The sequence below is a fragment of the Saccostrea cucullata genome, unplaced genomic scaffold (genome assembly GCF_032062105.1).
Source record: "Saccostrea cucullata isolate Sc308-1 unplaced genomic scaffold, CSIRO_AGI_Scuc_v1 ctg347, whole genome shotgun sequence".
NCBI lineage: Eukaryota > Metazoa > Mollusca > Bivalvia > Ostreida > Ostreidae > Saccostrea > Saccostrea cuccullata.
Genome location: NW_026933200.1, coordinates 93749 through 120786, shown reverse-complemented (window position 1 = coordinate 120786; position 27038 = coordinate 93749). Strand labels below are relative to the sequence as shown.

Genomic DNA, 27038 nt, shown 5'->3' with positions numbered 1-27038 from the left:
TTCAAGTTTTCACAAAAAGTGAGTGGGATGGTGGCGTACATTTACTTCATGCGGGATTTTGAACAAAGTATTTCTTCCATCTATAAGTATGTAGTCTATCAGTAAAATCTACAATTTACAGATACAATTTATTTAATTTTCTGTTTCAAATGGTAACTATGTATATAAATTCAATTTCCCGCGCTTGTGCGGATGTTTATCTAGTTGTATAATTTCAAAACAAAATGAGGAACCGGTGCAGTTTTTGGTATATTTAAAAGTAAAAATCCAAAAATATCACAAAACATATTTATCATGAGGGAAAGCGTAATATTAAACATTTTGTCATACCATTATATTTCATGTGATGTATGTTTATTTATGCTTGTAATTATTTGTTTTGCAGATTTACATGTATTTATATTTACAATTTTAGGGCTCATTATCGATCATTCGATCAGATTATAATAAATGCATGAACCCTGACCGCATCTTATTCTTATTGGACCTGTAACACTTGTATAACTCCTGATATGACTCATTCCCCGAAGAAGCAGGACCCATAATGTCACTCTCAAATTTTAGAGTGATTTATTCTCGGCTGCGGTGTTTTTTGATTTTGAACATCATCTGCTATACATTATGTAGTTTTGAGTCTTGTTATCTGTTAATTGAGACATTTATGAATTTCAGTTTTAGCTCTTTTGTAACAAAATAAAACCTTTTTCACATTTCAGTGAGTTTACAACTAGTTGAATTTCTTTATCATTCTACTTCACTCAGCCACAGTTATTATCTCAGTTACAAACCGTTTACGTTTAACCCATTGTTAACAAGTATTTGATTTTCTTCACTTTAACACTGTGACACTCTGCCACAAAGAGGTTGTCTCTGGTGTCTACACATAAACCCCATGGAGCCTGTAGATCACAGTTTTCAATGTAACGGAGGAACTGTCCGTCCTGATCTAGGATGTGGATACAGTTGTTGGCATAGTCTGCTGTCAGGATCTGGCTCTGGCTGTCTGTTGTTATGCCATATGCAGAGAATAATCTCTTGTTAGTAGAGGGTTGACCAGTGTATCTAAATCGGAGTTTTCCTGCCTGATTAACCACCACGACTGCTCTGGCATTAAAGTCAGCAACACAGATATCCAGGTTCCTGTTCTCACTGATGTATTTTCTGTCACCAAAATGAATAAAAAGATTTCCTATTACTATCAAACTGAATGGTTTGTTTCTCTTTGGAGCCAGAGTAACAGACAACTTTTGATTGTTTAAAATCACTGTCCATAATAACCAGGAGGTCACCAGAGGAGGTACTACAGATGTTTCTAGGTTTCCACCCCTGTAGTTTGATCAGTTCTTGCATTTGGTCATTCTTCATTATGTTTACAGTTCTTGTATCAGGATCAGTATAAACTAGATCTCCACTCCTTGTCACTGCTATGTCACTTGGTCTGTTCCCTGACTTTGTTTGGACTGATTTCAGTAGTTTGCCCTGGAGGTTATACAGTTTCATGATTTTTTCAAACCCACATGTCCAGATTTCTTCATCACTCAGACAGGTAACACTGTATAGCCCATGTTCATGCCCAGTGTTTATGGTGGTGATGAGCTCTGGTTTATCAAGCAGTGGTTTGACTTGAGGACAGGATACAGCTTCTGGTGTCTTCTTTGTGTAGCCATGTTCTTCTGTTGTAATGGATAATGCTGACAGAGAACCAAACATTTGATGGAGCTTTTCTCTGTTGATTTGATGTGGAGAGAAACTTGGTAATGTAACATTGACTCTAGGAGGTAAAGATCTGAATTCAACATTCTCTGATTTGTAAGCAGATGTTAGGGAGACATCATTAGAGTCAAGTATTTTCTTCAGATCAGCTATGCACTGTTTTACCTCAGAAGTAATCTGTTTGATTTCTTTTTCCTGTTTATTTAGAGCAGCCAGGTGTTTAGTTTTCATCTCATCAATTTCAGATTTCTGTTTGTTGACAATTATGTCAATTTCACTGTGCCATTCTTCTCCTTGTTTGGTGACAGCTGTTGTCAGTTGCTCATAATGTTCTTCCAAATTGACTTTTTCAGAGTTTAAGTCTAATGTAATTTCCTCATATGTAGGATAGATTCTTTTCTCTAGTTCTTTTAAATCTTTTTTTAAACCATTTGTTTTTGAACTTAGTTTCTGTAGAGCATCTGATAAATCGTGTCCTTTATGTTTCCCAGAGGAGAGGCAGGTAGAACAGACAGGAATGTTACATTCCTCACAGTAAAGTTCACAATGTTTCTGGGTGTGGTTTGGACATTTTGGGTAGTTAGGAGTAGAAGTTCTGTGTTTGTATGGTACAACATTGTGTCTTTTAGATGCATCAGAGAGATGCTCCCCTACACAGGCCTTACACAGGTTAATCTGACAAAGTTCACAATGACTCTGTAATGCAGCTTTTTGACACAGGTCACAGAGGAGGAGTACTTGAGCTCTGTCCAGCAGGTCCATCACTGGGGCTTTTAAGTAAATTAGTTAGATGACCTGTAATTAAAAAATAAAGGAAGACTTTAATCACATGATTACAGGAACTTGAAGCAATTCTAAATAAAAACGAGAAGTTTTTACATCCCCCACAAACAAAGTTTGGGGGGGTGGGGTATATAAAAGGTGTTTAGAAAGTTTATTCCTCATTTTTCTTTTATTTCGAAAATAAATATTATGAGAAGATATTTACAATGTGTGATATTTTATGTTTACATTGTCCATTCTTGCTACTGATAAGGTTTTAACTGTCTTTTGGTGAATCAATAAGGGGAGGGCAGGTATTAAAACAGGATGATGTCCGTGCCAAAAAATAGGAATGGCGCATATTTGTGACAATTATTAAGCACACAGGTCAAAACATCCTTTCAAATACAATGCAAAATTTATCAAGTCGGAGAAAAATTTCAAAATGACAAACCTATTCTTTTAAAAAGTGATCCTATACCTATGCTCATCAGCTTGTCTAATGGAAGATGAGCTATGAAGAAACAAAAAGAAGAAATAAAGTCCGCGTTTTCGTGAATGTTGCAGAATAACCTCCGTGGTCGAGAAATGTTATTTGAAAGATAAAAGCCGAGGCTTTTATCTTTCAAACAAAATTTTGAGACCGAGGAGGTTATTCTGCATCATTCACGACAACAAGGACTTTATTTCTATTCGACCATGTCTACTACAATCGCTAAATTACGGATGATTGTTTCCTCTGTAGAGAAACGAATTAGGTCACCATGTCTCGATTACGCTGTTCCATTTAACACCAGGGTTAAAATTTGTATGCTTACCTTTGTATGGAATGCAGACGATGTGAGCTTTTGTTACATTAAAAATAGCCTTTTTAAATTACACATTTGTTCGTAATATGTATTGATCAGTTAAAATGAATATACAATAACAAAACTATGTTCCTGTTTTACTGCTAAAATCACGTTGTTTAATGTGTAGTGAGATCTGTGGAATAGCCAGCCACGCTTAGCTATAAAAACCGACATTCATCAGCAACTTTATGCAATTAACAGTGTTTAAAACTGCAAAAGACGACACATCGATGCGGTCTAAACAAGTATTTTATTCTACAGCCAAAAATGCATTTGAATTAATCTGATTTGATACGTGTTTCTGATCTGATAATTTTTTGATGACGTTCGTGATCTATTGGAGAATAATGTCCGCCGCTTTCCTTTGATCTTCGCAATAATCGTGGTAGAATATCCTTTATTTTCACTCAAAATGAGCAGCATTGCTATCATTAGGGTGTTTTAAAGATGTTATATGCGAGGGTTGTTCCAGAAAAACGCGAACTCTTTTGATATCTTTTGATACACTAGGACTATTAAGTTAAAAATTGCCATACATCATAATCAACATTTTTTTATTCATGCCTAAAAATTTAAATAAAATATCTTTACAAATAAAATTTTCCCCTCAATTAAAGGAATCTAGCAAATCAGCTGTCGGCACAACACTGACGACATCAAAACGTATCTCGTAGTGTCTATGGATTTGTTCTGAAGCCTGTGCCTTTAAAAATAATTCATTTATTATGTATAGATGTACATTGTATTTAATTTTGTTTTTTTGAACAAGTTATACACCTCAAATACTATTGGTACCAAAAGATTGTGGAGTCAATTATTTCAACAGACAATTTCACAATCTCGATCATAAACCTAAATCATTAAATTATTTTACAGCGGTCTTCAAGTAGGCCTATGACGTCTCGCTCTCATCTTTTCAGGTTGTCTTTAATTTATCTAAGTGCTCTATTCTCTTCTATCGGATAACCAGTCAAATCAACTTCAAGCTCCCTCTACATGTATTAGAGATAAACACGTTTCCCAAAACTTATGTTTGTGTTTTTTCATCTTTAACATCTCTTTTCCCTATGTAGAGGAGTCATATCCCATTTAACATATTGTTTCTTGAAAGTTTGGTTCTCCACATTACCGGTTAACATCGCCATTTTTGACGATTTCTAATTCTAAGCGCTTTGGCACATATCGTCATATATTTGTCAAAAGTGATGTCAAATAAATGAAATTTTAAGCATGAGATCACCAAATTACAGAGAATTTATTTAAGAATAAAGGTATCATTTTTAGGTAACCTTGGGTGACCTATTGCTATCCGTTTTCGTCCGTCGTCATGCGTTGTTCGTCGTGAGTTAACATTTGAACATTTTCAGCTTCTTCTCTTCAACCACTCAACCAATTTACACCAAATTTTACATAAAACACCCATGGGTGAAGGGAAACAAAAATTGTGAATTTCATGGTCCCTGCCCCCCTGGGGCCTGAGGAGTGGGGCCAAAACCACTAAAATTAATACAATCTTTAAAAAATCTTCTTCTTTACTCCTGGACATCAAGCAAGTCAAACTGATAGCATGAATGTAATTACCATTGAGTCTTCTGCCAAAATTGTGAAATTCATGGCCCCAGGTTCAGGGGTTCTAGTGCTAGGGTGGGGCTCTTTTGATTAGATAGTGAAAATACATTCTTTCTTTAAAAATCTTTTTCTCTGTTCCTGTTCTCTGTTCCTGAGTATTAAATAAACTAACCAAGTACATATTTATGATGAGGAAGAATGCCTTTCCAAAATTGTGAATTTCATGGCCCCAGGGTCAGGGGTTCTAGTGTTGGGGCAGGGCTCTATTGATTATACAGTGTATAGAGAAAATGCAGAATTTGTTTAAAAATCTTCTTCTCTACTGCTGGGTTTTCAACAAACTAACTAAATATATAGTTATAATGAGCAAGAATGCGTCTACCAAAATTGTGAATTTTATGGCCCCAGGGTCAGGGGTTCTGGTGTTAGGGCGGGGCTCTATTGATTATATAGTGAAAATACATAAATTATTTATGATAAGCAAGAATGCCTTTTGCAAAATTGTACATTTTTATGACCCCAGGGTCAGGGGTTCTAGTGCTAGGGTGGGGCTCTATTGATTAGATAGTGAAAATACATTCTTTCTTTAAAAATCTTCTCTGTTCCTGGGTATTAAATAAACTAACTAAGTACATAGTTATGATGAGCAAGAATGCCTTTGTGAACGTTATAACCCCAGGGTCAAGGGTTCTGTTGTTAGGTTGGGGCTCAATTGGTTATATAGAGAAAATGAAGAAATTGTTTGAAAATCTTTTACTCTGCTCCTGGGTATTAAACAGATGAACTACCTATATAGCTATGATGATCAAGGCCAATTCTTCCTAAATTGTGAATTTCAAGACCTCTGGGTCAAGGGTACCATAGAGGAGGGCTTTACTTATATACTGAAAATGAATTAATTGATTGAAATCTTTTTCACTTTATTAATCAAACATTTTTGATAAGCAAGGGTGCCTTTTCCAAAATTGTGAAATGTATGGACCAAGGGTCAGGGGTTCATGTGTGGTATTGACACTACTGTTTATTGCTGAATATTACAGATTTGTGGAAATGCATTTTTTTGTTCCCCTACTCTGTCTATGGGTATTTAGTAACAAACTAAACATGCAAAGTGTATAGTTATGATTAGCAATGGTGCCTCTTTCAAAATTGTGAATGCCATGACGTCTAGTTTAAAACATGAACCAAAGTCAATCGTTGTAAAATTGTTGCATGATACTCAGGTGACCTATAAGGCCCATGAGCCTCTTGTTTGAGTTTTATAGGAATGTAAAACGGGTTGGTCACGTGATCAAATCCCATGAAGCCCGAAGGGATGTGATGTCACTATGAAATTACATAGACCGCTTATGACTAAACAATCAATTTAAAAAAATTGACGAAGATGTAACCACCTTGTTAAAATAGTGTTATATAAGGGCAAACATTTGCAAACATTTGCAAATGTAAATATTTAGGTATAAATTTTGACATAATCTTGCCGTATAGCTTGATAACAAAGGAAATTTCATTTACAATGCTATTTGTAAAAGTAAAAAAAATTGCCGTGCACCGACATCCCATCTTTCACACCCTTTAAATGCGGTTTTTATACGCATATGAAATCAAAAGCCTAAAATATTTTGTTAAAATATCTAAAAGATGATTTTCCAACAGCATGCAAAAAATTATTTGTTTTTTAGTTTTGGTTGAATAGTATTTGTAATATTCAAAAAGTTCCTGATTTCTTCTGGGACAACCTTCTTATATTTTCATATGGAAGAAAAACCCTGTTACTTCTTGCAAGAAATGAATTGACATAAATCTAAAGCAAATTTCTTGTGATTTTGTCATAATTGAAAATTCATCTCTTTAGTAAAGCACTACTTTGAAATTTTCGGAAATATTTCATCATGGAATAAACTTTCTTAACACCCCTTAGGAATCACCTTGTCCGTCCGTCTGTCTGTGCAAACGTGACCGGTCCATATCTTTCTTACAGAGGAACATTAGATTCTACTACTTTACACAAACATTGTTCATGATCTGAGGGTGTGTCATAATATTGACCAAAAGTTATTTGTGCAAGTTTAAGGTCACTGACAGAAAAAGTTTATAATTCGTGTCCGGTCTATTTCTTACTTATGAATAAACTTGGTGAGTTTCCATTTTACAAAGATTGCTTATGCCCTGAAGGTGTGTCATCACTTTGACCCTTGGTCATTTTTGCAAGTATTAGTGACTTGGGACCTTCTCTGAAAACCAAGCAGGTGTATTTGTCCATTTGGGGCAGTTCTAGTTTAGTTTTGTGTTTGAAATTCTGAAACAGTTACACAGTTCAGAAATGACAGTAGGGAAATATTGATCAGCGTTTTCAGTGAAACAAATACTCTGTACATCTCATTTGAAAAGTTTTATTAGGTAGTAAATGTCATTTATATTTTGTAGTACATTGTAATTTATATCAAGGTAATCTACAGTGTAGTACAAGTGTACCAATGATTTTTTTTAAAGCAATATATTACATGATACTACACTTGAGATCATCAATGGGAACAGAATAATGTCTTATAACATGTTACATCTGCTAAATATTATCTCATCATGTAACTTACTAAAATCTACTATATGTTTTGCTGTCTTACCTCTAAATCCAACATGGCTCCTGAATATCCCGTATACTAAAATATACTTCTTGTCTTCTTTGTGAATATTTACCCGGTTACCAGCTCATGTGATTTAAATACTGGAGATATCTAATATCTGTTGGTGTAGAGAAGCTTTTAAAACTAGATTAAAATAATGGATTAGGAATCACATAATTAGATTGTTATTGTACATGTATACCCACAAATAAAGCTTGGATGATGTATTGGACTTGCCTTTTTAGCTCACCTGCGCTGAAAGCTCAAGTGAGCTTTTCTGATCACCAGTTTTCCGCCTGTATGTCCATCCATCTGTCTATAAACATTTCACATTTTCAAATTCTTCTCCACTGGGCCTATTTTAACCGAAGTTGGTAAAGAAAAACATCTTTGGGTGAAAGGGCATTTAAATTGTTAAAATCAATTGGTTGTTTGCATTGTGCATTGGTTAGAGCAATTGTAAGAATGTTTGCTTTAGACAGGTCGGAGAGAATACTCGAAATCGGGTATTATCCGTGAAATCGCGTATAATACCCGATATTAGGGTATCGTTGAATCCGCGAAATCGGGTATAGGAGGTGTAATCACCTAATAAAACTTAAACAATGGAATGGCGCATGTTGCCGAGTTAACTTTCATCTAGATGCAAATGTTTTCTAAAGGTATCACTAGCCAAGTGAGAATTTGGGCGTCAAGTGTAATGCGCTCAGGACAACAAATACCCGTGGAGCTCACTTACATTTCATTATCTGCACACAAAAAGGCGTTCGATTTGCTTTATATTTTTCATAATGTTGAAAATTTATGCATCTTCCTCATGTTCATTCCTAACACAACAGTATTGTAAAGTATCAGAATTCGGGAATTTATAATAATTCCACATCAACACGACAAGCATGAACAATTTGTAAATAAATCAAATTATACGGAAACACATTTCACACACAAGATATAATGCCATGTATAAACAAGGGATTGACTATCGTATCTAATTATGCGTCATTAATTACTTTCACATTCATCTTGTGCATAAAATCAAATTTATTTATGAAAGTATAAATAATGTAATGATAAAAATGTCTAAAATTTCGGCTAAAAATCCCTTTTTCTCCTTCTTTTTTTAAAATCTTTTTTTTTATCATTCATACATAGTTGCAGAATATGTCCAACATTTTAGCGGAGACAGTGATAGTTTCATAAATACAGCTTATGAGAGAACATAGCTGTTGATCGTTTAATTTCGCTATCATTAATATTTTACCATTTCTTGGCAACTTCAAAAAGGGAGGGGGGGGGGGGCTAAAGGCTTCTTGGCCACCCCTGACAAAAAACTCGACTGTGTTCTGCATGTGTCCAAGAGACCTTTCCTTTCGCAATCATTGAATGAAATGTTAATGCGAAGTTTTTTGCTATATGTCTTCGAATGTCACGTTTATTTTTTAACACATTTTTTCATCATAGATGAGTATTAGGAAAAGTTATTGCCATGAGTAATAAGTATCACAGATAAAACTAGTGCTAATTGTAACGGGAACCGTTACAGATGTTCCCCAAACGCTCCCCAACTCCCTTTATAAGCCATATTCCCCGTAAGCCTCATTAAATAAGACAAACTCTGTGCATTTTTGAATTTAACAACGTTTTCTCAGAAGGATACCAATATTGAAATTTTAGCATTGCACTAAAGTGAATGCATGTGCGTTATGACCATATCATCTATTCTGTATATTAAGGCATTCAGTCCAAAAGTAATAAAAATCACCCATTCAAATGTATTTTTAATTTTACTCGTTCCAAATGCACGCACATCCGTGCACGTGCATGATGACCATACCTTCTTGTAGGAGTCGCTTACATCTATCTATGTTCTAAACCCCATCCTGTTTGGTTGAAAAACAAGGGAGTTATAACAATTTCAAGTTTCAGCCAATCAGATTGTAGCACACGTGTATGCGCGTGATTTCATGATTTTTTTTTCTATATCATATTGTAGCATATCCTAATTCATGACTATATTTTAAGTTTCAAAGAATTTCGTCAAAAAACAAAGGAGATATAGCCATTTAAAGTTTCAGCCAATCAGATTGCAGCACACGTACATGCGCGTGATTTCATGAATTTTTTCTATATCACATTGTAGGATATCCTAATTCATGACTATATTTTAAGTTTCAAAGAATTTCGTCGAAAAACAAAGGAGATATAGCCATTTAAATTTTCAGACAATCAGATTGCAGCACGCGCACATGCGCATGCTTTCATGAAAATTCTTATATATCATGCTGTAGACCTTCATAATGTAGGATTATGTTCAAAATTTCAAAGGATTATGACGAGAAACAAGAAAGATATTGAGACTTTAGTTTCAGCCAATCAGAGCAAAGCGCACGTGCATGCGCGTGAGATCTTGCTATTTTGACCATGCTATCTTGTATATACTACTAATGTATCATTACATTATGAGTTTCAAAAAATTTCATCAAAAAATAGAAAAATTACGGCAATATCCATTATATTGGTCATTTTACGTGTTGCACGTGCGCGCTCTTGCAAGCACGTGCACGCAAAATGACCTTCGTTCGGCAACTCTACATAACATGCCTACTAACCCTAAAAAGGTTTCACCTAAGTCAGATGTGTAGTTTACAAGATCACTCGTGGACAAAATTTTCCCAGGAAGAAGAAAAATAATAATAATAATAACTAGTGCTAATTGTAACGGGAACCGTTACAGATGTTCCCCAAACGCTCCCCAACTCCCTTCTCGTGCCATATTCCCTGTAAGTTTCATTAAAGAAGGCAAAATCTATGCATTTAAGACGTAAACAACGTTTTTCCAAAAGTATACCAAGTATTTCAAATTTAAGCAATGCAGGCGAGCTCATGTGATTGCATGAGCGTAATGACGATATCATCTTGTCTACACTATTTTACTCATTTGCACGTGCACGCACGTGCATGATGACCATACCTTCTTGTAGGAGTCCATTACAATGTATGTCTGTCTATGTTCTTAATCCCATCCTGTTTGGTTGAAAAACAAGGGAGTTATAGCTATTTAAAGTTTAAGCCAATCAGATTGCAGCGCACGTGCATGAGCGTATTTTCATGACAATTATTATATATCATAGTGTAGGACATCTTAAAGTATGCTTATGTTTTAAATTTCAAAGCATTTTGTAAAAAAACAAAAAAGATATTGAGATTTTTGTTTCAGCCAATCAGAGCAAAGCGCACGTGCACGCACATGCATGCATGTGAATGGTGACCATACCATCCTGTAGGAGTCCTTTATGTCTATCTATGTTGTAAATCCCATGCTGTTTGGTTGAAAACCAAGGGAGTTATACTCATTTAAAGTTTCAGCCAATCAGATTGCAGCGCACGCGCATGCGCGTGATTTCATGAAAAATTTTATATATCATGTTGTAGTACATCCTAATGCATGTCTATGTTAGAAATTTCAAAGCATTTCATCATAAAACAAAAAAGATATTGAGATTTCTGTTTCAGCCAATCAGAGCAAAGCGCACATGCATGCGCGTGAGTTCATGCAAATTTGACCATGTCATCTTATCTACACAACTTATATATCTCTATATAATGAGTTTCAAAACATTTTATCAAAAAATATAAAAGTTACAACCATATTAAATATATCAGTCATTTTACTCATTGCACGCGCCCGCACGTGCATGCGAATGCGCGCAAAATGACCTTCGTTCGGCACATCTACACAACATGCCTACTAACCCTAAAAAGGTTTTAACTTAGTTTGGTGAACAGTTTCTGAGAACACTTCCGGACAAAAAAGTACCGGAGAAGAAATAAGAAGAAAAAAGAATAATAATAATAATAATAATAATAATAAGAAACAGAGTAAAAACAATATGTTCCCCAACTTCGTTTGGGGAACATAATAATAATAATAATAAGAAACAGAGTAAAAACAATATGTTCCCCAACTTCGTTTGGGGAACATGATAACTATAAGAAAACTGTGACATAGTGATTGTCTAGAACCATTTAGATAGTGCGTTGTACAGCATATTATAATGAAGTTTTTAGATAGCGATGTGAAAAAATGCGTAAAATAGACAACAGAAGATAAAATCTACCCTGTCTATCAAATAGTATAATTAAGAAAGGAAGTGGCTATAATTTTTACGAAATTTTTTTGTCCGATGACGAATTATATTCACCAATAGTAAGACAAGAGTTTCCAAGGCGCAATTCAATGTATTATAAGCTCATGAAAAGATGTACACATTTGACTTTTATTTATACCCCCCCCCCCCCAAAAAAAAAGAAAATCCTTTTCACATGATTTCTCGCTCTCAATTTTCACACAAATGCTTAGAATAAAGGTAAAATGGCATATCTTGTATCGATTAAAATGCAACCAAAAAATTTACGGAGTCTTTAAAAAAAAATTTCCATGCTATATTGACATAAAAAAAGGATGCTCACCTTCAATTAGCTATTTTCAACCTTTTTCCCGTAGGTATTTATTTAATCTTATTTTATTTTCTTCTTTATAATAATGTTGGTATTCTATTATGGAAGAGATATACAAATATGACTCGCTTATACTGTACTCTCTAACTGTTAGGAATAATAATTATATCACGTGAAAGGGACGCCATACATTTTTCAGTAAAAATACATAACACGGCGTTAGTCGTTCAATTTCTTTAAAGTTTCACATTTTGTGAATAGTGCACAAATTAGGAAATTAAGTATATGGAATACTTTATTGGGAAATAAAGACAAACGAAGTGTAGTTATTAGAAATTATATTGAAAAATAATAACGCCATTGTTTCCTCTTTGTTACCCCAGCAGTGTTTGTCGTGTGATTTTAAACTTATTTGACAACCATGTAAATTAAGTTTAATAAAAATAAATCCAAAAGATACTGATGTACAAGTAACAGTAACTGGCATAATGCGCCGTTGCTTTATTCTTTAGTTTTCATAGAAAGTTGCACGGAATACCCGATTTCGCGGATTCAGCGATACGTACCCTAATATCGGGTATTATACGTGATTTCACGGATAATACCCGATTTCGAGTATTCTCTTCGACCTGTTAGAGTCACAGAGTAAGAATTGGTCTTTTGGATGAGACCATATAAACAGAGGTCCAGTGTGGCAGTAAATGCTGGTTGGAAAAAGATCCATTACTGCTTAAAGGCTGCAAGTCTATGAGTGCAGGTCTAAATTTGCATGCAGCCTTCCACTGGCAAGTAATGGTGGTCTCAATATGACTGAAAAATTCTCAAAGGGGTGATAAAGAAGCAAACAAATGAAGAAACTTGGATGTTTAGGCTATTTGCTCAAAAGAGATTTGTTTCGATGGCAGTGGATAGCTGTTAGAAATCTACAGAATCACAATGCTGCCAGTTATAGCATCAGTTTCAGAAAGAAGCTAGGTACTGACCATGTCAAAGTACTACACAACCATTGGGTCCCTGAGGAAAATTTTCCTTAGCTATGGGGACTTATTAGGGGAAAATGTTTTCTGGTATAACCTTAGTCATTAAACTTATAAATTCTAATTGAAAAAGCATGAATGTCTTCAATATAGTAAATGTATTTCATGTAGAACATGGTCTTGTTTACAATAAAATTACTAAATTGGATCGAAGAGATAAAATTTGTGTTGGTTATCTGTTTTCAAGGAAAATAACTTTAGGGAAATATCTGCTGACTACATCATTGATGACACAGGGTGATAAAATGGAGACACGTTGCTTGTAGCTCTGTCATTTATAACTCTCCAGAGAATAGAAACAGAACTTTGTCTGTTGTCGCAGGCATCTGATAATGTTGTTATTTAGTAGAACATTCATACTCAGTAATGATTATGTGCTTACAAATTCAGTATTGAGTCTAAGGTATTTATTATAAGGATATTTTGCATAGTCAATTAAGTTACATAGAATGGTCATAATAATAATATGTGACAATGGTTTGCTTCATAACGTTTGACATTTATAGTCTCATATTTTGAAAAAAAAACAAATGTTAATAGTTGTCTTAAACATATAATATAGGCTCTGAATTGCTATACAATATGAATTTCTGTGGTATATTCTTTAAGAAGTCAATGTGGAAGTATCTGGCAATCATAACAAGACAAAAATCTGCATAAGGTTGCTGACTAGGGGTTCTTTCAGCTATATTTAGCACAGTATAGTGAAACAAAGCATATTTGAACTCTTAACAATACCAGGTAATATTTACAATTTAATAAGTCCACTTCAAAAATCAGCTGTAAAAGTTTGCATTTCTTACATTTCTAGCTTATTCTCTTGTATGGTCTTCAGTATTTGTACATGACTTGCTCCTACTGTATACAATGTATTACAATTTTATATCAATTCTCAAATATACATTGCTGCATTTCATGGAGATGGTTCCTTTCTAGATTTGCTATTATACAGGTACCAAGAAAGTTTTATTTATCTAAAGATACCAGGGAGATAGAAACACAGAGGTTGAAACACAATATTGGCTGTGCTACAGTGTTTTAGCATTATCCAGAGAGCCTTGTATAGCTCCTGATATGACTCATTCCCTGTGGAGGCAGAACCTGTAAATGTCACTGACCAATTTCGGAGTGCTTTCTACTCGGCTGCTGTGTTTTTTTTTTATTTTCAACATCATCTGATTATACTTCATGCAGTTTTAAGTCTTGTTATCTGTTGATTGAGACATTAATGAATTTAAAACTTAACACGACTCGTAAAAGGAATATATCCGCCATTTTGGTCGGAGAATCGCCATACCTGCAGACCCCTATATAAAGGGCAGGACTTTGTCACTGTTCATTGTAATCAGTTGACCCCAGTAAAGACGGATATATGTTATACAGCACTTGATATGACAATAACAACGTAATACTGCGTCTAATGCAGGAAAGTAAAGATACCAAATTAAAGAAACTTACAATTATAGTTGTACAGGTCAGTGCAGTATACAAACACACACAGATACACTTAACTGCAATAATATATAAACAAAAGTACTGCAACATAACCAGCAGGAACACGGGTCACCATTCCACACCAATACTTGTGACAATAAAGCAGTCAGGTGTGACGAATCTGAAGCGTATACAACTGGTTTTCATGTATCGTAGATAATGATATCAAAAATGACGTATGCCTTTTTACGAGTCGTGATCAGCTTTAAGTTTTAGCTCATGTGTAACAAGATATACCTTTTTCATAATTCAGTTTACAATTACTGGAAGATCTTCACAATTTTAATTTACTCAGCTAAAGTGAGATTATTTCAATTACAAACAGTTTATGTTTACACTTTGTTTACATGTATTTGATTTTCTTCACACCTCTGTCACGCTCAGCTACAAAGAGGTTGTCTCTGGTGTCCACACATAAACCCAACGAAAACTGAAGATAACAGTTATCAATGTAACAGAGGAACTGTCCGTCCTGATCTAGGATTAGGATACATTGGTTGTTACAGTCTGCTGTCAGGATCTGGCTCTGGCTGTCTGTGGTGATGCCGCATGGATAGAATGATTCCTTGGTAGGAAAGGTAGGACCAGTGTATCTAAATCGGAGTTTTCCTGCCTGATTAACCACCACTACTGCACTTTCTCTGTAGTCAGCTACAGGAGAAACACCACCAAATGTTTTCCCATAGACTTCCATACAAACTTTAGCCCCTCTCACTGATACATGTATTGAATTTCGGGCAAATGACCTTTTTGTCGTAAAAGTTCGAGATATTGGAAAACAAAAAATGCCAGAAAAAATATACCGTGCCGTTGCACTTTTACTTTCAATTTCCATTTGTTTACAACTAGGTGCGTTTGACACCAAATGAAAATCTCTAACCAAAGTGCATCCCTCCCTTCAAATTTTTACCTGTAACTCCTATATACCTCAAAGAAACCCAAGTCTTGATATGAGATTTTTATCAACTTTATTTCACTTGTCAAATACATAACAAGTCTTTTCTCTTATTGACCAATCACGCGCCAGCTAGCATTTTCTCCTCCGCACAACTTTGGTTGTCCAACATGTCTGCGCCCATGTATTTATTTATGTAGGGGTTTTTCCTATAGAGTAAAAGAAACATTTATAAAAAGTGGTCAATTTAGTAAATTTAGAACACATATCCATTGCTTATCTCACCTCTTGAATATTGGGACTGGCAATCTTTGCTTAAGTACACCATTGGCTGTTACATTTCACACCCCAGTCAATCAGACCAACATCTGTGAAACAGAAAAGATGTCTATAAATTGAAGCATTTTTCTATTTTTCTTTCAAACTTTTAAAATAAAATGATTAATCTAGCATATGTTCTGCTTGTTTTTCTTATTATCTCTAATAATTTCTCAAGGTAGATTATGTTAATCATTCAGGGTAGCAGGTACCCGTTATTAATGAAAAATGAAGAAAATCAGCAGGTTTTTGTAAGAAAAAGCTGGGTTATGGAAAGAGTGAAAACTAATGTAGATGAAATAATCAATGGAAAGAAAGAGAATTATATCTAGTTCAAATGTACTTAAGATTAAAACAAATTCTATCAGCAGTGGGTTGCTGGCATCAGAGAATCAAATACATCCCCACTGAAAATTTTGTAATTTTGAAGGGGGGTGACCTACATTTTAGCCAGTTTTCATGAACAATTCATGTAATTGATGTTGAATATGTATATTCTCATAAAAGGCAAATATATTTATTTGCATATCATTTCTTATTATTGACATAATTAATAAATTGATTGAATGCCAAGGGCAGATAAATCATGTTGTCTGACTGAATACAATGCTCCATTGTACGCAAAGTGTTTAAATAACTGCAGTTCTGGAAATTTACTTTCTGATAATCTATAAAAAGTTTTAAATAACTTAAATATTAAGAGATTAACTAGATTTTCTAAGAAAACCATACCTTGGAACTCTTAATGAAAGCAAAGGAAATATCCCGAGAGTGTCCATGTGTTGTTCATTGTAAGAGGGTAGGGTTCATTAATCTCTTCCTTCTTGATAATGCATTGCTGAAATACATTTTATTTTATTAAAACATACTGATAAATGCATCTAGTAGCTTATATAATAATTTATTATTATTTACACCATCTTTTGAATTTTTTTAAAGCATTTGTGATGTAATACCTTTAAAATAATCATGTTAAAATAGAATTTACTCAGATAATTATTTTAAAATATATCAAAGAAATTGAAAAAAAAATAACTGCAGATAAACATGACTATTGTTATTCAAATAAACCAAATTTAAACAAAATTCCTTCATTTTTCAGCATGAATAGAGCACAAAATTACCCCCCCCCCCCCCCTTTGCAGCAGAATATCAAGATTGGATATGGCAAGGAGGAGGGATATTTAGACACCTTTTTCATAATTTTTTTCAGTTATAATTTTGCATATTTATTGCATTTTCAATGTATTTTCTGCAAAAATATATTGTACTGTAATTTCAATTAAATTTCCTACAAGTAATCTCCAAGTTTCACCAAAAGTATAACTTTTATTTCAAGCCAGCACTGATTACATGACTGAAACTGGCTTTTCTGCTGGATTATGCCCCTTATGTAAAAACAAAATAACATAATCAGTTAACAGCAGTCAAATTTTGTTATAAATTATTAAATCAACTCTGATTAACACAAATTTGAAAGAGGATTACTCAATCTGTTCCAATGTCTACACTCATAAAATACATGGATTTAAATGAATTTCTCAAACTGCGAGGGGGATATTCATATGTTTTGTGTATTGATGATGCCCATAAATATTGATATTGTATTATTTACAATATTCACAGTAAATATCGGTATAAATATTTATTTAAAATTATTTACATGAATTTTTATTGAAAATATGAGAGCTAGGGCAAAAATTTTGGCATTTTTTCACTATGTGCAGTCCCCATTGTAAACCTCAATTTACCCAAACCCTCTTATTTTTAAACAAATAGTCAAAACTAACTAAAATATAATCCCAATGCCAAAAAAATAGGAACTGGTTGATTTTTTGGCTGTTATCAATTTTTATCCATGAAATCATACCTTTTCTATAGGAGAAACACCACCAAATGTTTTCCCATAGACTTCCATACAAACTTTAGCCCCTCTCACTGATACATGTATTGAATTTCGGGCAAATGACCTTTTTGTCGTGAAAGTTCGAGATATTGGAAAACAAAAAATGCCAGAAAAAATATACCGTGCCGCTGCACTTTTACTTTCAATTTCCATTTGTTTACAACTAGGTGCGTTTGACACCAAATGAAAATCTCTAACCAAAGTGCATCCCTCCCTTCAAATTTTTACCTGTAACTCCTATATACCTCAAAGAAACCCAAGTCTTGATATGAGATTTTTATCAACTTTATTTCACTTGTCAAATACATAACAAGTCTTTTCTCTTATTGACCAATCACGCGCCAGCTAGCATTTTCTCCTCCGCACAACTTTGATTGTCCAAAATGTCTGCGCCCATGTATTTATTTATGTAGGGGTTTTTCCTACACAGATATCCAGGTTTCTGTTCTCACTGATGAAGTAACTAGATATATACAGGGGATTACCTTCACTATCAAACTGAATGATTTGTTTCTCTGTAGAGCCAGATTAGCGGACAACTTTTGATTGTTTGTCATCACTGTCAAACCTGTATCTGTTTTTTCTTCATTATGTTTACGGTTATTGTACCAAGGTCAGTATAAACTAGATCTCCACTCCTTGTCACTGCTATGTCACTTGGTATGTTTCCTGACTTGGTTTTAATTGACTTCAGTAGTTTGCCCTGGGGGTTATACAGTTTCATGACCTTGTCATTTCCAGTTGTCCAAATTTCTTCATCACTGTGACAGGTAACACTGTATAGATTATACCCGGTGTTTATGGTGGTGATGAGCTCTGGTTCATCAAGCAGTGGTTTGACTGGAGGACAGGATGCAGCTTCTAATGTCTTTATTATGTAACCATTTTCTTCCATTGTAATGGATAATGCTGACAGAGAACCCAACATTTGATTGAGCTTTTCTCTGTTGATTTGATGCAGAGAAAAAATTAAAATGTAACATTGACTCTAGGAGGCAAACTTCTGAATTTGGCATTCCTGGATTTATATGCCGAGGTTAGCGAGACATCATTAAAGTCCAGTATTTTCTTCAGATCATGTATGCTCTGTTTTACATTAGAAATAATCTGTTTGATTTCATTTTCCTGTTTATTTAGAGTAACCAGGTGTTTAGATTTCATCTCATCAATTTCAGATTTCTATTTGTTGACAATGAGGTCAATTTCTCTGTGCCAGTCTTCTCCTTGTTTGGTGACAGCTGTTGTCAGTTTCTCATAATGTTTTTCCAAGTTGACTTTTTCAGAGTTTAAATCTAATGTAATTTCTTTGAATGTAGGATAATTTTTTTCCTCTAGTTCTTTTAATTTTTTTTGTAAATCATTACTTGTTTTTGAACTTAGTTTCTGTAGAGCATCTGATAAATCGTGTCCTTTATGTTTCCCAGAGGAGAGGCAGATAGAACAGACAGGAATGTCACATTTCTCACAGTAAAGTTCACAATATTTCTGGGCATGGTTTGGACATTTTGGGTAGTCTAGAATAGAAGTTCTGTGTTTGTATGGTACAACATTGTGTCTTTTAGATGCATCAGAGAGATGCTCCCCTACACAGACCTTACACAGGTTAATCTGACAAAATACACAATGACTCTGTAATGCTGCTTTTTGACACAGGTCACAGAGGAGGATTTCTTAAGATCTGTCCAGGGGGTCCATCACTGGGGTTTTGGTTAAATAAATTACATGACCCTGTAATTAAAAGTAGAATGAGACTTAGATCACATGATTAAAGGGACTTGAAGCAATTCTGAACAAAAACAAGAGAAGTTTTGTGTTTGAAATTCTGAGACATTTAAACATACAGTTTGAAAATGAAAGTTGGAAAATATAAATTGATCAGTCGTTTACAATTAAACAAATACTCTTTATATCTTGTTTGAAAAATTTTATTAGGAAGAAAAATGACATTAATTTATATTTTGTTTTAATTAATATCAAGGTAATCTGCAGTACATTTGTACCAAAGCATTTCAAGCAATACCGGTATATTTTACTACATTTGAGATCATCCTGTACGAGGGCCTTTCAAAAATTACGCGGACTGTGCTATTATTTACTCTTACAGGCGTCATATAGTTATAAAATTTCACAGAAATATATATCTTAAAGATTCCAATAAATTTTGGGCAAAATCTCTGTATTTTAAAAAAATTCTACTAAAAATTATCGGTATGTTGATATCGTTGATGGAGAGGTACCGCGCACGACAAAAAAATTGAAGCAAAAGCATGCGGTTTCAAAAATTTAACTCGTTGATTTTCTAAAATTCGCGATATTTTTCAACAATTTTCTCAAATGTTACTTTAAATTGTTCTATTATTATCTATTTAGATTTCGGACGTAATATTTGAAGTACTAACAGAAATATAGTGATTTTTCTCTGATGCAATTTCCTTGAAAACGACTGTGAAAATGACGTCTCCTGAATTGACGGCGCACAACACTTTTGTTAAAATATGTGTAAAGCTCGAGATATCGGCAACATAGATCCAAAATATGCATAATAAAAACATGTAGTAAACTAGGCTACTCGTGACATTCGCCTACAAATAGCAAATAGAAAATTTTAGACAGTTAGACCTCTGTAAAGGCTATATGGGAGGACGGGAAGAAGATTATAGACGAAACGTTAACTGTATCCGGACTGTAAAGAACGTGATTGAGAGTCACCAATATCACACTATATCTCATAAGTAGTTTTGGGTTTTAAAAAAATACTCTTTGCTGGTTTAATAGATTTTAATCTTGACAAGAAATGGTGTTTTAAGTAACTATACACTGTATACAGGTACTAAAGTGAAAATGTTGAGAAAATGAAAGCTCAATCACATATTTTTTTTAATGCTTGTGACGTCGAAGATTTTGCTGCGCCGTGACTTAATGGTATGTCCTAAAAAATCACTCAAAATTAATACCAATTTACAACATTTTAACATGAAATTTTGAAGACCATATAAGTAAAGATTTTTTTTTTATATTATTTGTGAAATTTTGCCCGATTATGTCGTCAAATATTTCTTCTATGCAACAAGTCCGCGTAATTTTTGAACGGCCCTCGTATATTCCAATTTACTTCATGATCTTCATTCTAGATGTTAACCTGTTACCAAGTCATGTGATTTAAATATACCTGTTGATGTAGAGAAGTTAATATATTACAGATATAAGAGTTAGCTCCCCTTGATGATTGTGAGTGAACAGTTCTCCTCCTTAGAATCACATGTTAAAGACTAAAGGGAAATATAGATTCTGTTGCAATAGATAAGAGCTAGTTAATACCTTTTAGATTCAAACTTGTAGGTGGAGTAGTGTCCCATCAATTTTATAATAGAATTGATTAGGTTTTGTATAATTTGACTTCCTGGTATTTAATAAAAATATTTTATGATAATTCTTCAAATCTTGAAATTATTTTCTTGGTTTTGATGAAGGAGGAGTTAGTTCCCCTGAATGATCTTCTGGCAGATGAGACGTGCGATGATTTGGAAGAGGAGGATGAAACCAGTGGTGAGGATTGTTGCCATAGTAACGTTTTCACCTGGTGTTGGTTGTGTGATCTCCAGGTATTATCTCCCATGTCCCACGTACCTGTTGATACATACATAATTCATTCTTTTTGTAGATTCGAGAGAAAATTGCAGAGGTAAAGGACTTTGTTGTAAATCTTAGGTTTATACATCTTTGTTTTGCCTGCATTTTAAATATGAAGCTAGGTGCATTTGATAGCTACTAGTGCATATTGTATTCTGTTTGTTCACTGTGTTCTTTATTCAGCATCGATTGCATTTATGAATGTAAATGTGAAATATCATTTTTATCAAGAAAATTTAGTAAATTAATAAGCTGTAGGAAGCAAAACCTATAAGAACTAGAAAATATGAGTCTTTTTAATATTACTGAATTCAGAATACTAATTCAAAGTCAGATTTGGTTTGAAAGCTTTCCTAAAAATAAAAATAAAAAACAGGGAAACAACATAGCTATAGATAGATATAATGTATTCAGATTCTGTCAAATCTCATCTAGAACTCAAATATGACTGAAAAAATATATCTGGGCTTTTCTTTAGAAGATTGTTTTTAAGGCATTAAATACAAAATTAATATTTTCATGATTATGACCCCTTGATCTACAAGAGGCCAGATTTTGCACATTTACAAGATTGCTTAGGAAACTTATTCAGTTGACCTTGAAGCTATTGCTACTGTTACACAAGGAAAATTGCAGTTACAGGCAGCTGAATCCTAACTTACAATTAGTGCTGAACTTCTTATTTTAAATCTTTAAAGCATGGACTGTCATTTTCTTTTTAACAGATTAATTCAACATGCGTCTGTGTGTACCATGCATAACCATGTATAACAATTTTTTGTTGCAGTTTTCTCAGCAACTACTTATAACAGATGCATCAGAGTTTAGTGTGTAATTTACACAGTTTTTTTGTTTAACCATCATGCCTTAAGGTGGGATTCATTTCTGTTTGAATCTGACATCAACTCATTATGATCTAATATGTGACAATTTTTTTTCCGAAGTTTTCTCAGCAACAACTTGTTGCAGATGCTTGAAATTTCAACACACTCTTTGTTGAGGCATGCCATATGGTGGGATTCATTTTTTGCTCACCTGAGCCAAAGGCTCAAGAGAGCTTTTCTGATCACATTTTGTCCGTCATCCGTCCGTCTGTCTGTCTGTCCGTCCGTTCGTCCGTCTGTTAACATTTCACATTTTTGACTTCTTCTCAAGAATCACTGGGTCAATTTTAACCAAACGTAGTACAAAGCATCTTATGTAAAGGGGATTTCAAATTGTTAAAATAAAGGGCCAAGACCCCTCCCAAGGGGAGATAATAAAAAAAAATACAAAAATAGGATGGGGTCATTAAAAAATCTTCTTCTCAAGAACCACTGAGCCAGAAAGCTGAAACATAGGTGGAAGCATACTGGGGTAGTGTAGATACTAAATTGTTTAAATCATGATCCCCCAGGGGTTGGGTGGGGCCACAATAGAAATCCAAGTTTTACATAGAAATATATAGGAACAATTAAAGTTTAAAAATCTTCTTCTCAAACACAACTGGGTCATAAAAGCTGAAACTTACATGGAACCATCCTGAAGTAGTGTCTATTCTAAATTGTTAAAATTGTGTCCCCCCAGGACTCGGGTGAGCGATGTGGACCATGGGCCTCTTGTTTTTATTTAAATGAAAAAATATATTGCAACTATGTGTCATGCCACTCTGTAAACTGATTGTTGAAAAATAAATCATATTGTACAAAATCAAATTAATCTTGATAACTTTATATCAAATTCATTTTGAAAATAAAGAGCTGGTCATCCTTAACATTTAAATTCAGAAAAACTTTTGTTAAGTTTAGAACCACAAATCACCAACTTCCAATTGAAACAGGTAGATGGAATGGTTCTCAGAGAAATGAAAGAGATTGTAGCTTATGCAGTAGTTACCAGATAGGGGATAAATATTATTATATCTTAGAATGTAGTGTTTTAAACCAACTGAGGAAAGTTTATTTGAATCAAAAATTTTGCTTCAATCCAAATATTATCAAGTTTTGTGAAGTCATGTGCCAAAATGATGTTGATTCTTTGAGAAAAAAAATATGTACATTTTTTCTAAAATTAATAATATTGTCTATTCTCCTTAGTTATCACCTTCTGTTAGACCCACTGTATTATATGTTGAGATGTTATATATGTTTTTGTACCTCATGTACCATTTACATGGTTTTGAGTGAATAAATTGAATTGAATTGAGTAATTAAGTGCTTTGACAGACAATAAATTATAATCAAGAGAATTAGAGACGAAAGATCTCTAATCCCTGGAGATATAGATAGCACATGTTAATAAGAGATGCCTTAACAAATTCCCATACGAAACTCATTAATTCATCTTTAACTGGATGCATGTCCAGTCATCATTCGCAAGAGACAAATTAATTAACATTATCTTCTGTGTAATGTAAAAACTGTTTTTAACACTTGATGATGTTTGTTTTAGTTTTGAGCTGTAGTTCTTTGCCATGGAAGGGGTTAACTGTTTTTGCATACAGAACAGCAATATCGTGCTGGTCTAATTATGATTGTTTACATTTTAATCGTGTAATGTAGCCTTGAACTGAATGCATTCAAAATGTTCTACGTCTTGAAAACTTGTTTTATATTTATATGATATATACGAAGTCGCACATACAATGAAGCACATTGAAGTGGTAAAATTTTCCGTTTGGATGAAACGTTCTGAGTAATGTTTTGAACATCTTCATACTATCTCCCACCTCCCAAAACATATTTGATAGAACTATTAAAACGCAGTATGAAAAGCAGCACATGTTAAAAAATACTGTTTTGAACGTCAATTACAACATAATGACACGCCTATATTTTTTGAAACGAGAAAAAAAATATTCGTCGTAATGTTTTAGGACACCCCATTCTTCACGACAAGCAATATGAGTTACACTGAAATGGATCTTTAAAAAAAAAAGGGAGTTAGAGACTCTTCGCTTCTGTAAAACACAAATTGCAACGAATATGTACATATTTTTTAACTTATCATGTCTATTGAAGTCTACCACAACACATGTTTCGGTCGAACACGTGTTTACTCGGTATTTATTTAGACCGTCAATTTCATTCGCTATTATATTTATGGAAAACCTGTTCTACAGGTATTCGAATAAACAAATTGACCGTTTTATCCATTTCTAAAGAAATGGGCGTGTCATAAGACGACAGTAAACGTTCTTAAGATAGCTCAAAATGTTCCATTCGAGCGGAAAGTTTTACCACTTCAATGCGCTTCATTGTAAAATGCCCTTTAAATAACAAACACACCCCTGCTAATGTGTTCGGAACCTTTTATTTTTCGGTGTTCTGCAAATTATAAAACCCAATGAGTTCAGAGTAGCTTTGGCAGTGGCTCTGGCGAGAGTTAGCGAGACTTCAGCGAGATAGGGTAAATTATTCACGGGAATGTGGCTAGGAAGTGACTGGCACGTGGAGGCATGGTAAACAGAAAAGTTATGTTGCGTTTCAGTTTATACCACCCTAGAATCAACTGATAATGTCTGTAGAAATGTACTTCAATCAAACGATCTCTTTTACATTCATTCAAACTTAAATAAGTATTCTCTATGATACAATTTTCTGCAGTCATGAATTAAAATTTCTTTTTGGACAAATATTTTTGCATGGGAACCGGGACTATTTTTTGGCGTTAGATTAGCAAAAGAGGAACCAGCATGATTTTAACTGACCAATCAGCTGAATGAGAATTCAATACCTGTCCAATCAGAGACTCTAATACTTCTTCACTTATTTTCCCAGTGTTGTAACTCACAGACATTTTACCGATCTTCATATCGACTCTGACGTCAGAGAGTCTCTTGTTTAGTTCTCTATGGTTGTCAACCGGACTATAATCAGACATAGTGCTATTATTCTCCTGTAAAAATTTCACAAGTTCCAAAATGTCTTCTTTATGCTTCTCTAATTCAGATTTCATGAGATTTATTTGTTGTTCTTCTGAATCATATTGTCTTTCAGTTGTTTTTCCTGAAAGTGCTTGAGTACTGTCAGTCTCATAATTATTTTATCATAATGTTTTTGTAGCTTTTGTACCTGTAGATCACAATGATTTTCATTTTCCGTAACATGTGCCAGTGCCTCATCAATTTCTTGATCGATTCCAGACAGAACTACTTCTTTATCGTCTCTAGATACCCGTATACTTTTTCTTCTTTCACTGGCTGCCGTGGCATTCGTGACCCAGTTGTGTTCCTTATGGTCCGATTTTCCGATTTGGCACAGGAAGAACAAATAAATAAATCACAGTCTTCACATTGGATATCAAGGAAATAATTGTGTTCGTCACACATAGGAATATGTTGTTGAGGAGAGCCCAGTCGATGCAATGGTATGTTAGTCGCCATTTTAAAAGACTGGCCTTATCTGTTTGATATGCGCGATTTTAATATCTTGACAACGCCTCTATGATTTTTGAACGCACAATGTAGTAGGAATGAAGCAACAGGGAAAGAAAAACTGGGTTTTAAAGTTTGGAGCAGAGAAGCACAACAAAGAGGTAGGGGCTCCATTGGCGAAAATCGGCCCCAGCTCAAAAATAAATTTTATTTTTTTGATTATATGTTGTGGATGTCTATTTTTTAAAAATAACACCAATTTGTCCGAAAAACTTAATTTAAGGAGAAAATTAAGGCATTGATTGACCGCCGTTAATAGTTAACGTCTACGTTAAAAAGTAGCGTCATTACGTTAATTTGTTAATAATGAACATTTACAAGAAATTTTGTTTTGGTGGGTGTGTGCGGAGGTATTTTTTTTAATCAATTTATGGCAAAAATTATGAGATTTTGATGATTTTTGCCAAATTACGTCAGGTTTACGTCACAAATATGACGTCATAAGTAGTCAATCTCCCGAACTTTTGCTATTTGTGGAATGCAATGATGGTAAACTGTGAAATATAAGTAAAGTCGATTTTATTAACTAGCTTTGAAAATTCGAAAAATTTGGGGCCGATTTTCGCACATGGAGCCCCTACCTCTTTGGTTTTTTAAAGCGTTTAAAGATTTCAGACAGGTGATATATTAATTGATTAGGTAAATGTAAATGTGACAGATTCAATACCTTAACCCCTAAGTGTCATTTTATCACTGTTTATTATTATGCAAAAACACCTCTAGGGTTTCATGAAATAATGAAAAGATTCAAATGAGGTACACAAAGATACTCTTCCGGATAAATAACACTAGTTTTCTGTAGTTCTGTAGAAAAAAAAATTGAGCAACTTCTTAATACACATAATACAACAATAATACAACAATCTTTAGTTTTAAGATAGTTTCTTTCAGTTATACTAGTAAATGATTTGTACAATATTTACGATAACTAATTATATAAAGTGCTTCTGTATTTGTTCGAGCAGTTTGGTTTCTAGTGGGTATCGGTTGTGGAAATCTAGTAAAGTGATCTGTTATTATTAATATATTGATGTCCTCCTTAAGATTGTTCCAGAGTCAGGTAATCTATACATACAAGCTCTAAGGGTGAAGTTGTTTGATTGTTAATACTAGGGGCGTTCAATAAATAATGTCATTAGGGCTCGGAAAGAAACAAAAAAAATCTTTTCTATGACTTAGTCTTAATGATTTAAAATATTCTCTTTCAATTAAAATGCATATCCGTAACATTTTCACTCAATTTCTAATTGTTTTTCGAAAACATTTCTGAGTATGACCCTTCGAATACTGGAATATGGCAGATCCTATGATTTGTTGTTCTTGTTTTTTTTTCTTTCTGATAGACGTTTTTCTAAGTTTAGGTAATA

At 33.9% G+C, this 27038-nt stretch overlaps 1 pseudogene; it reads right to left on the bottom strand.

Annotated features, from left to right (window-relative positions):
• Nucleotides 1-776: 776 nt before the first annotated feature.
• On the bottom strand, nt 777-25620 carry LOC134237655 (uncharacterized; annotated as a pseudogene).
• Nucleotides 25621-27038: the final 1418 nt, after the last annotated feature.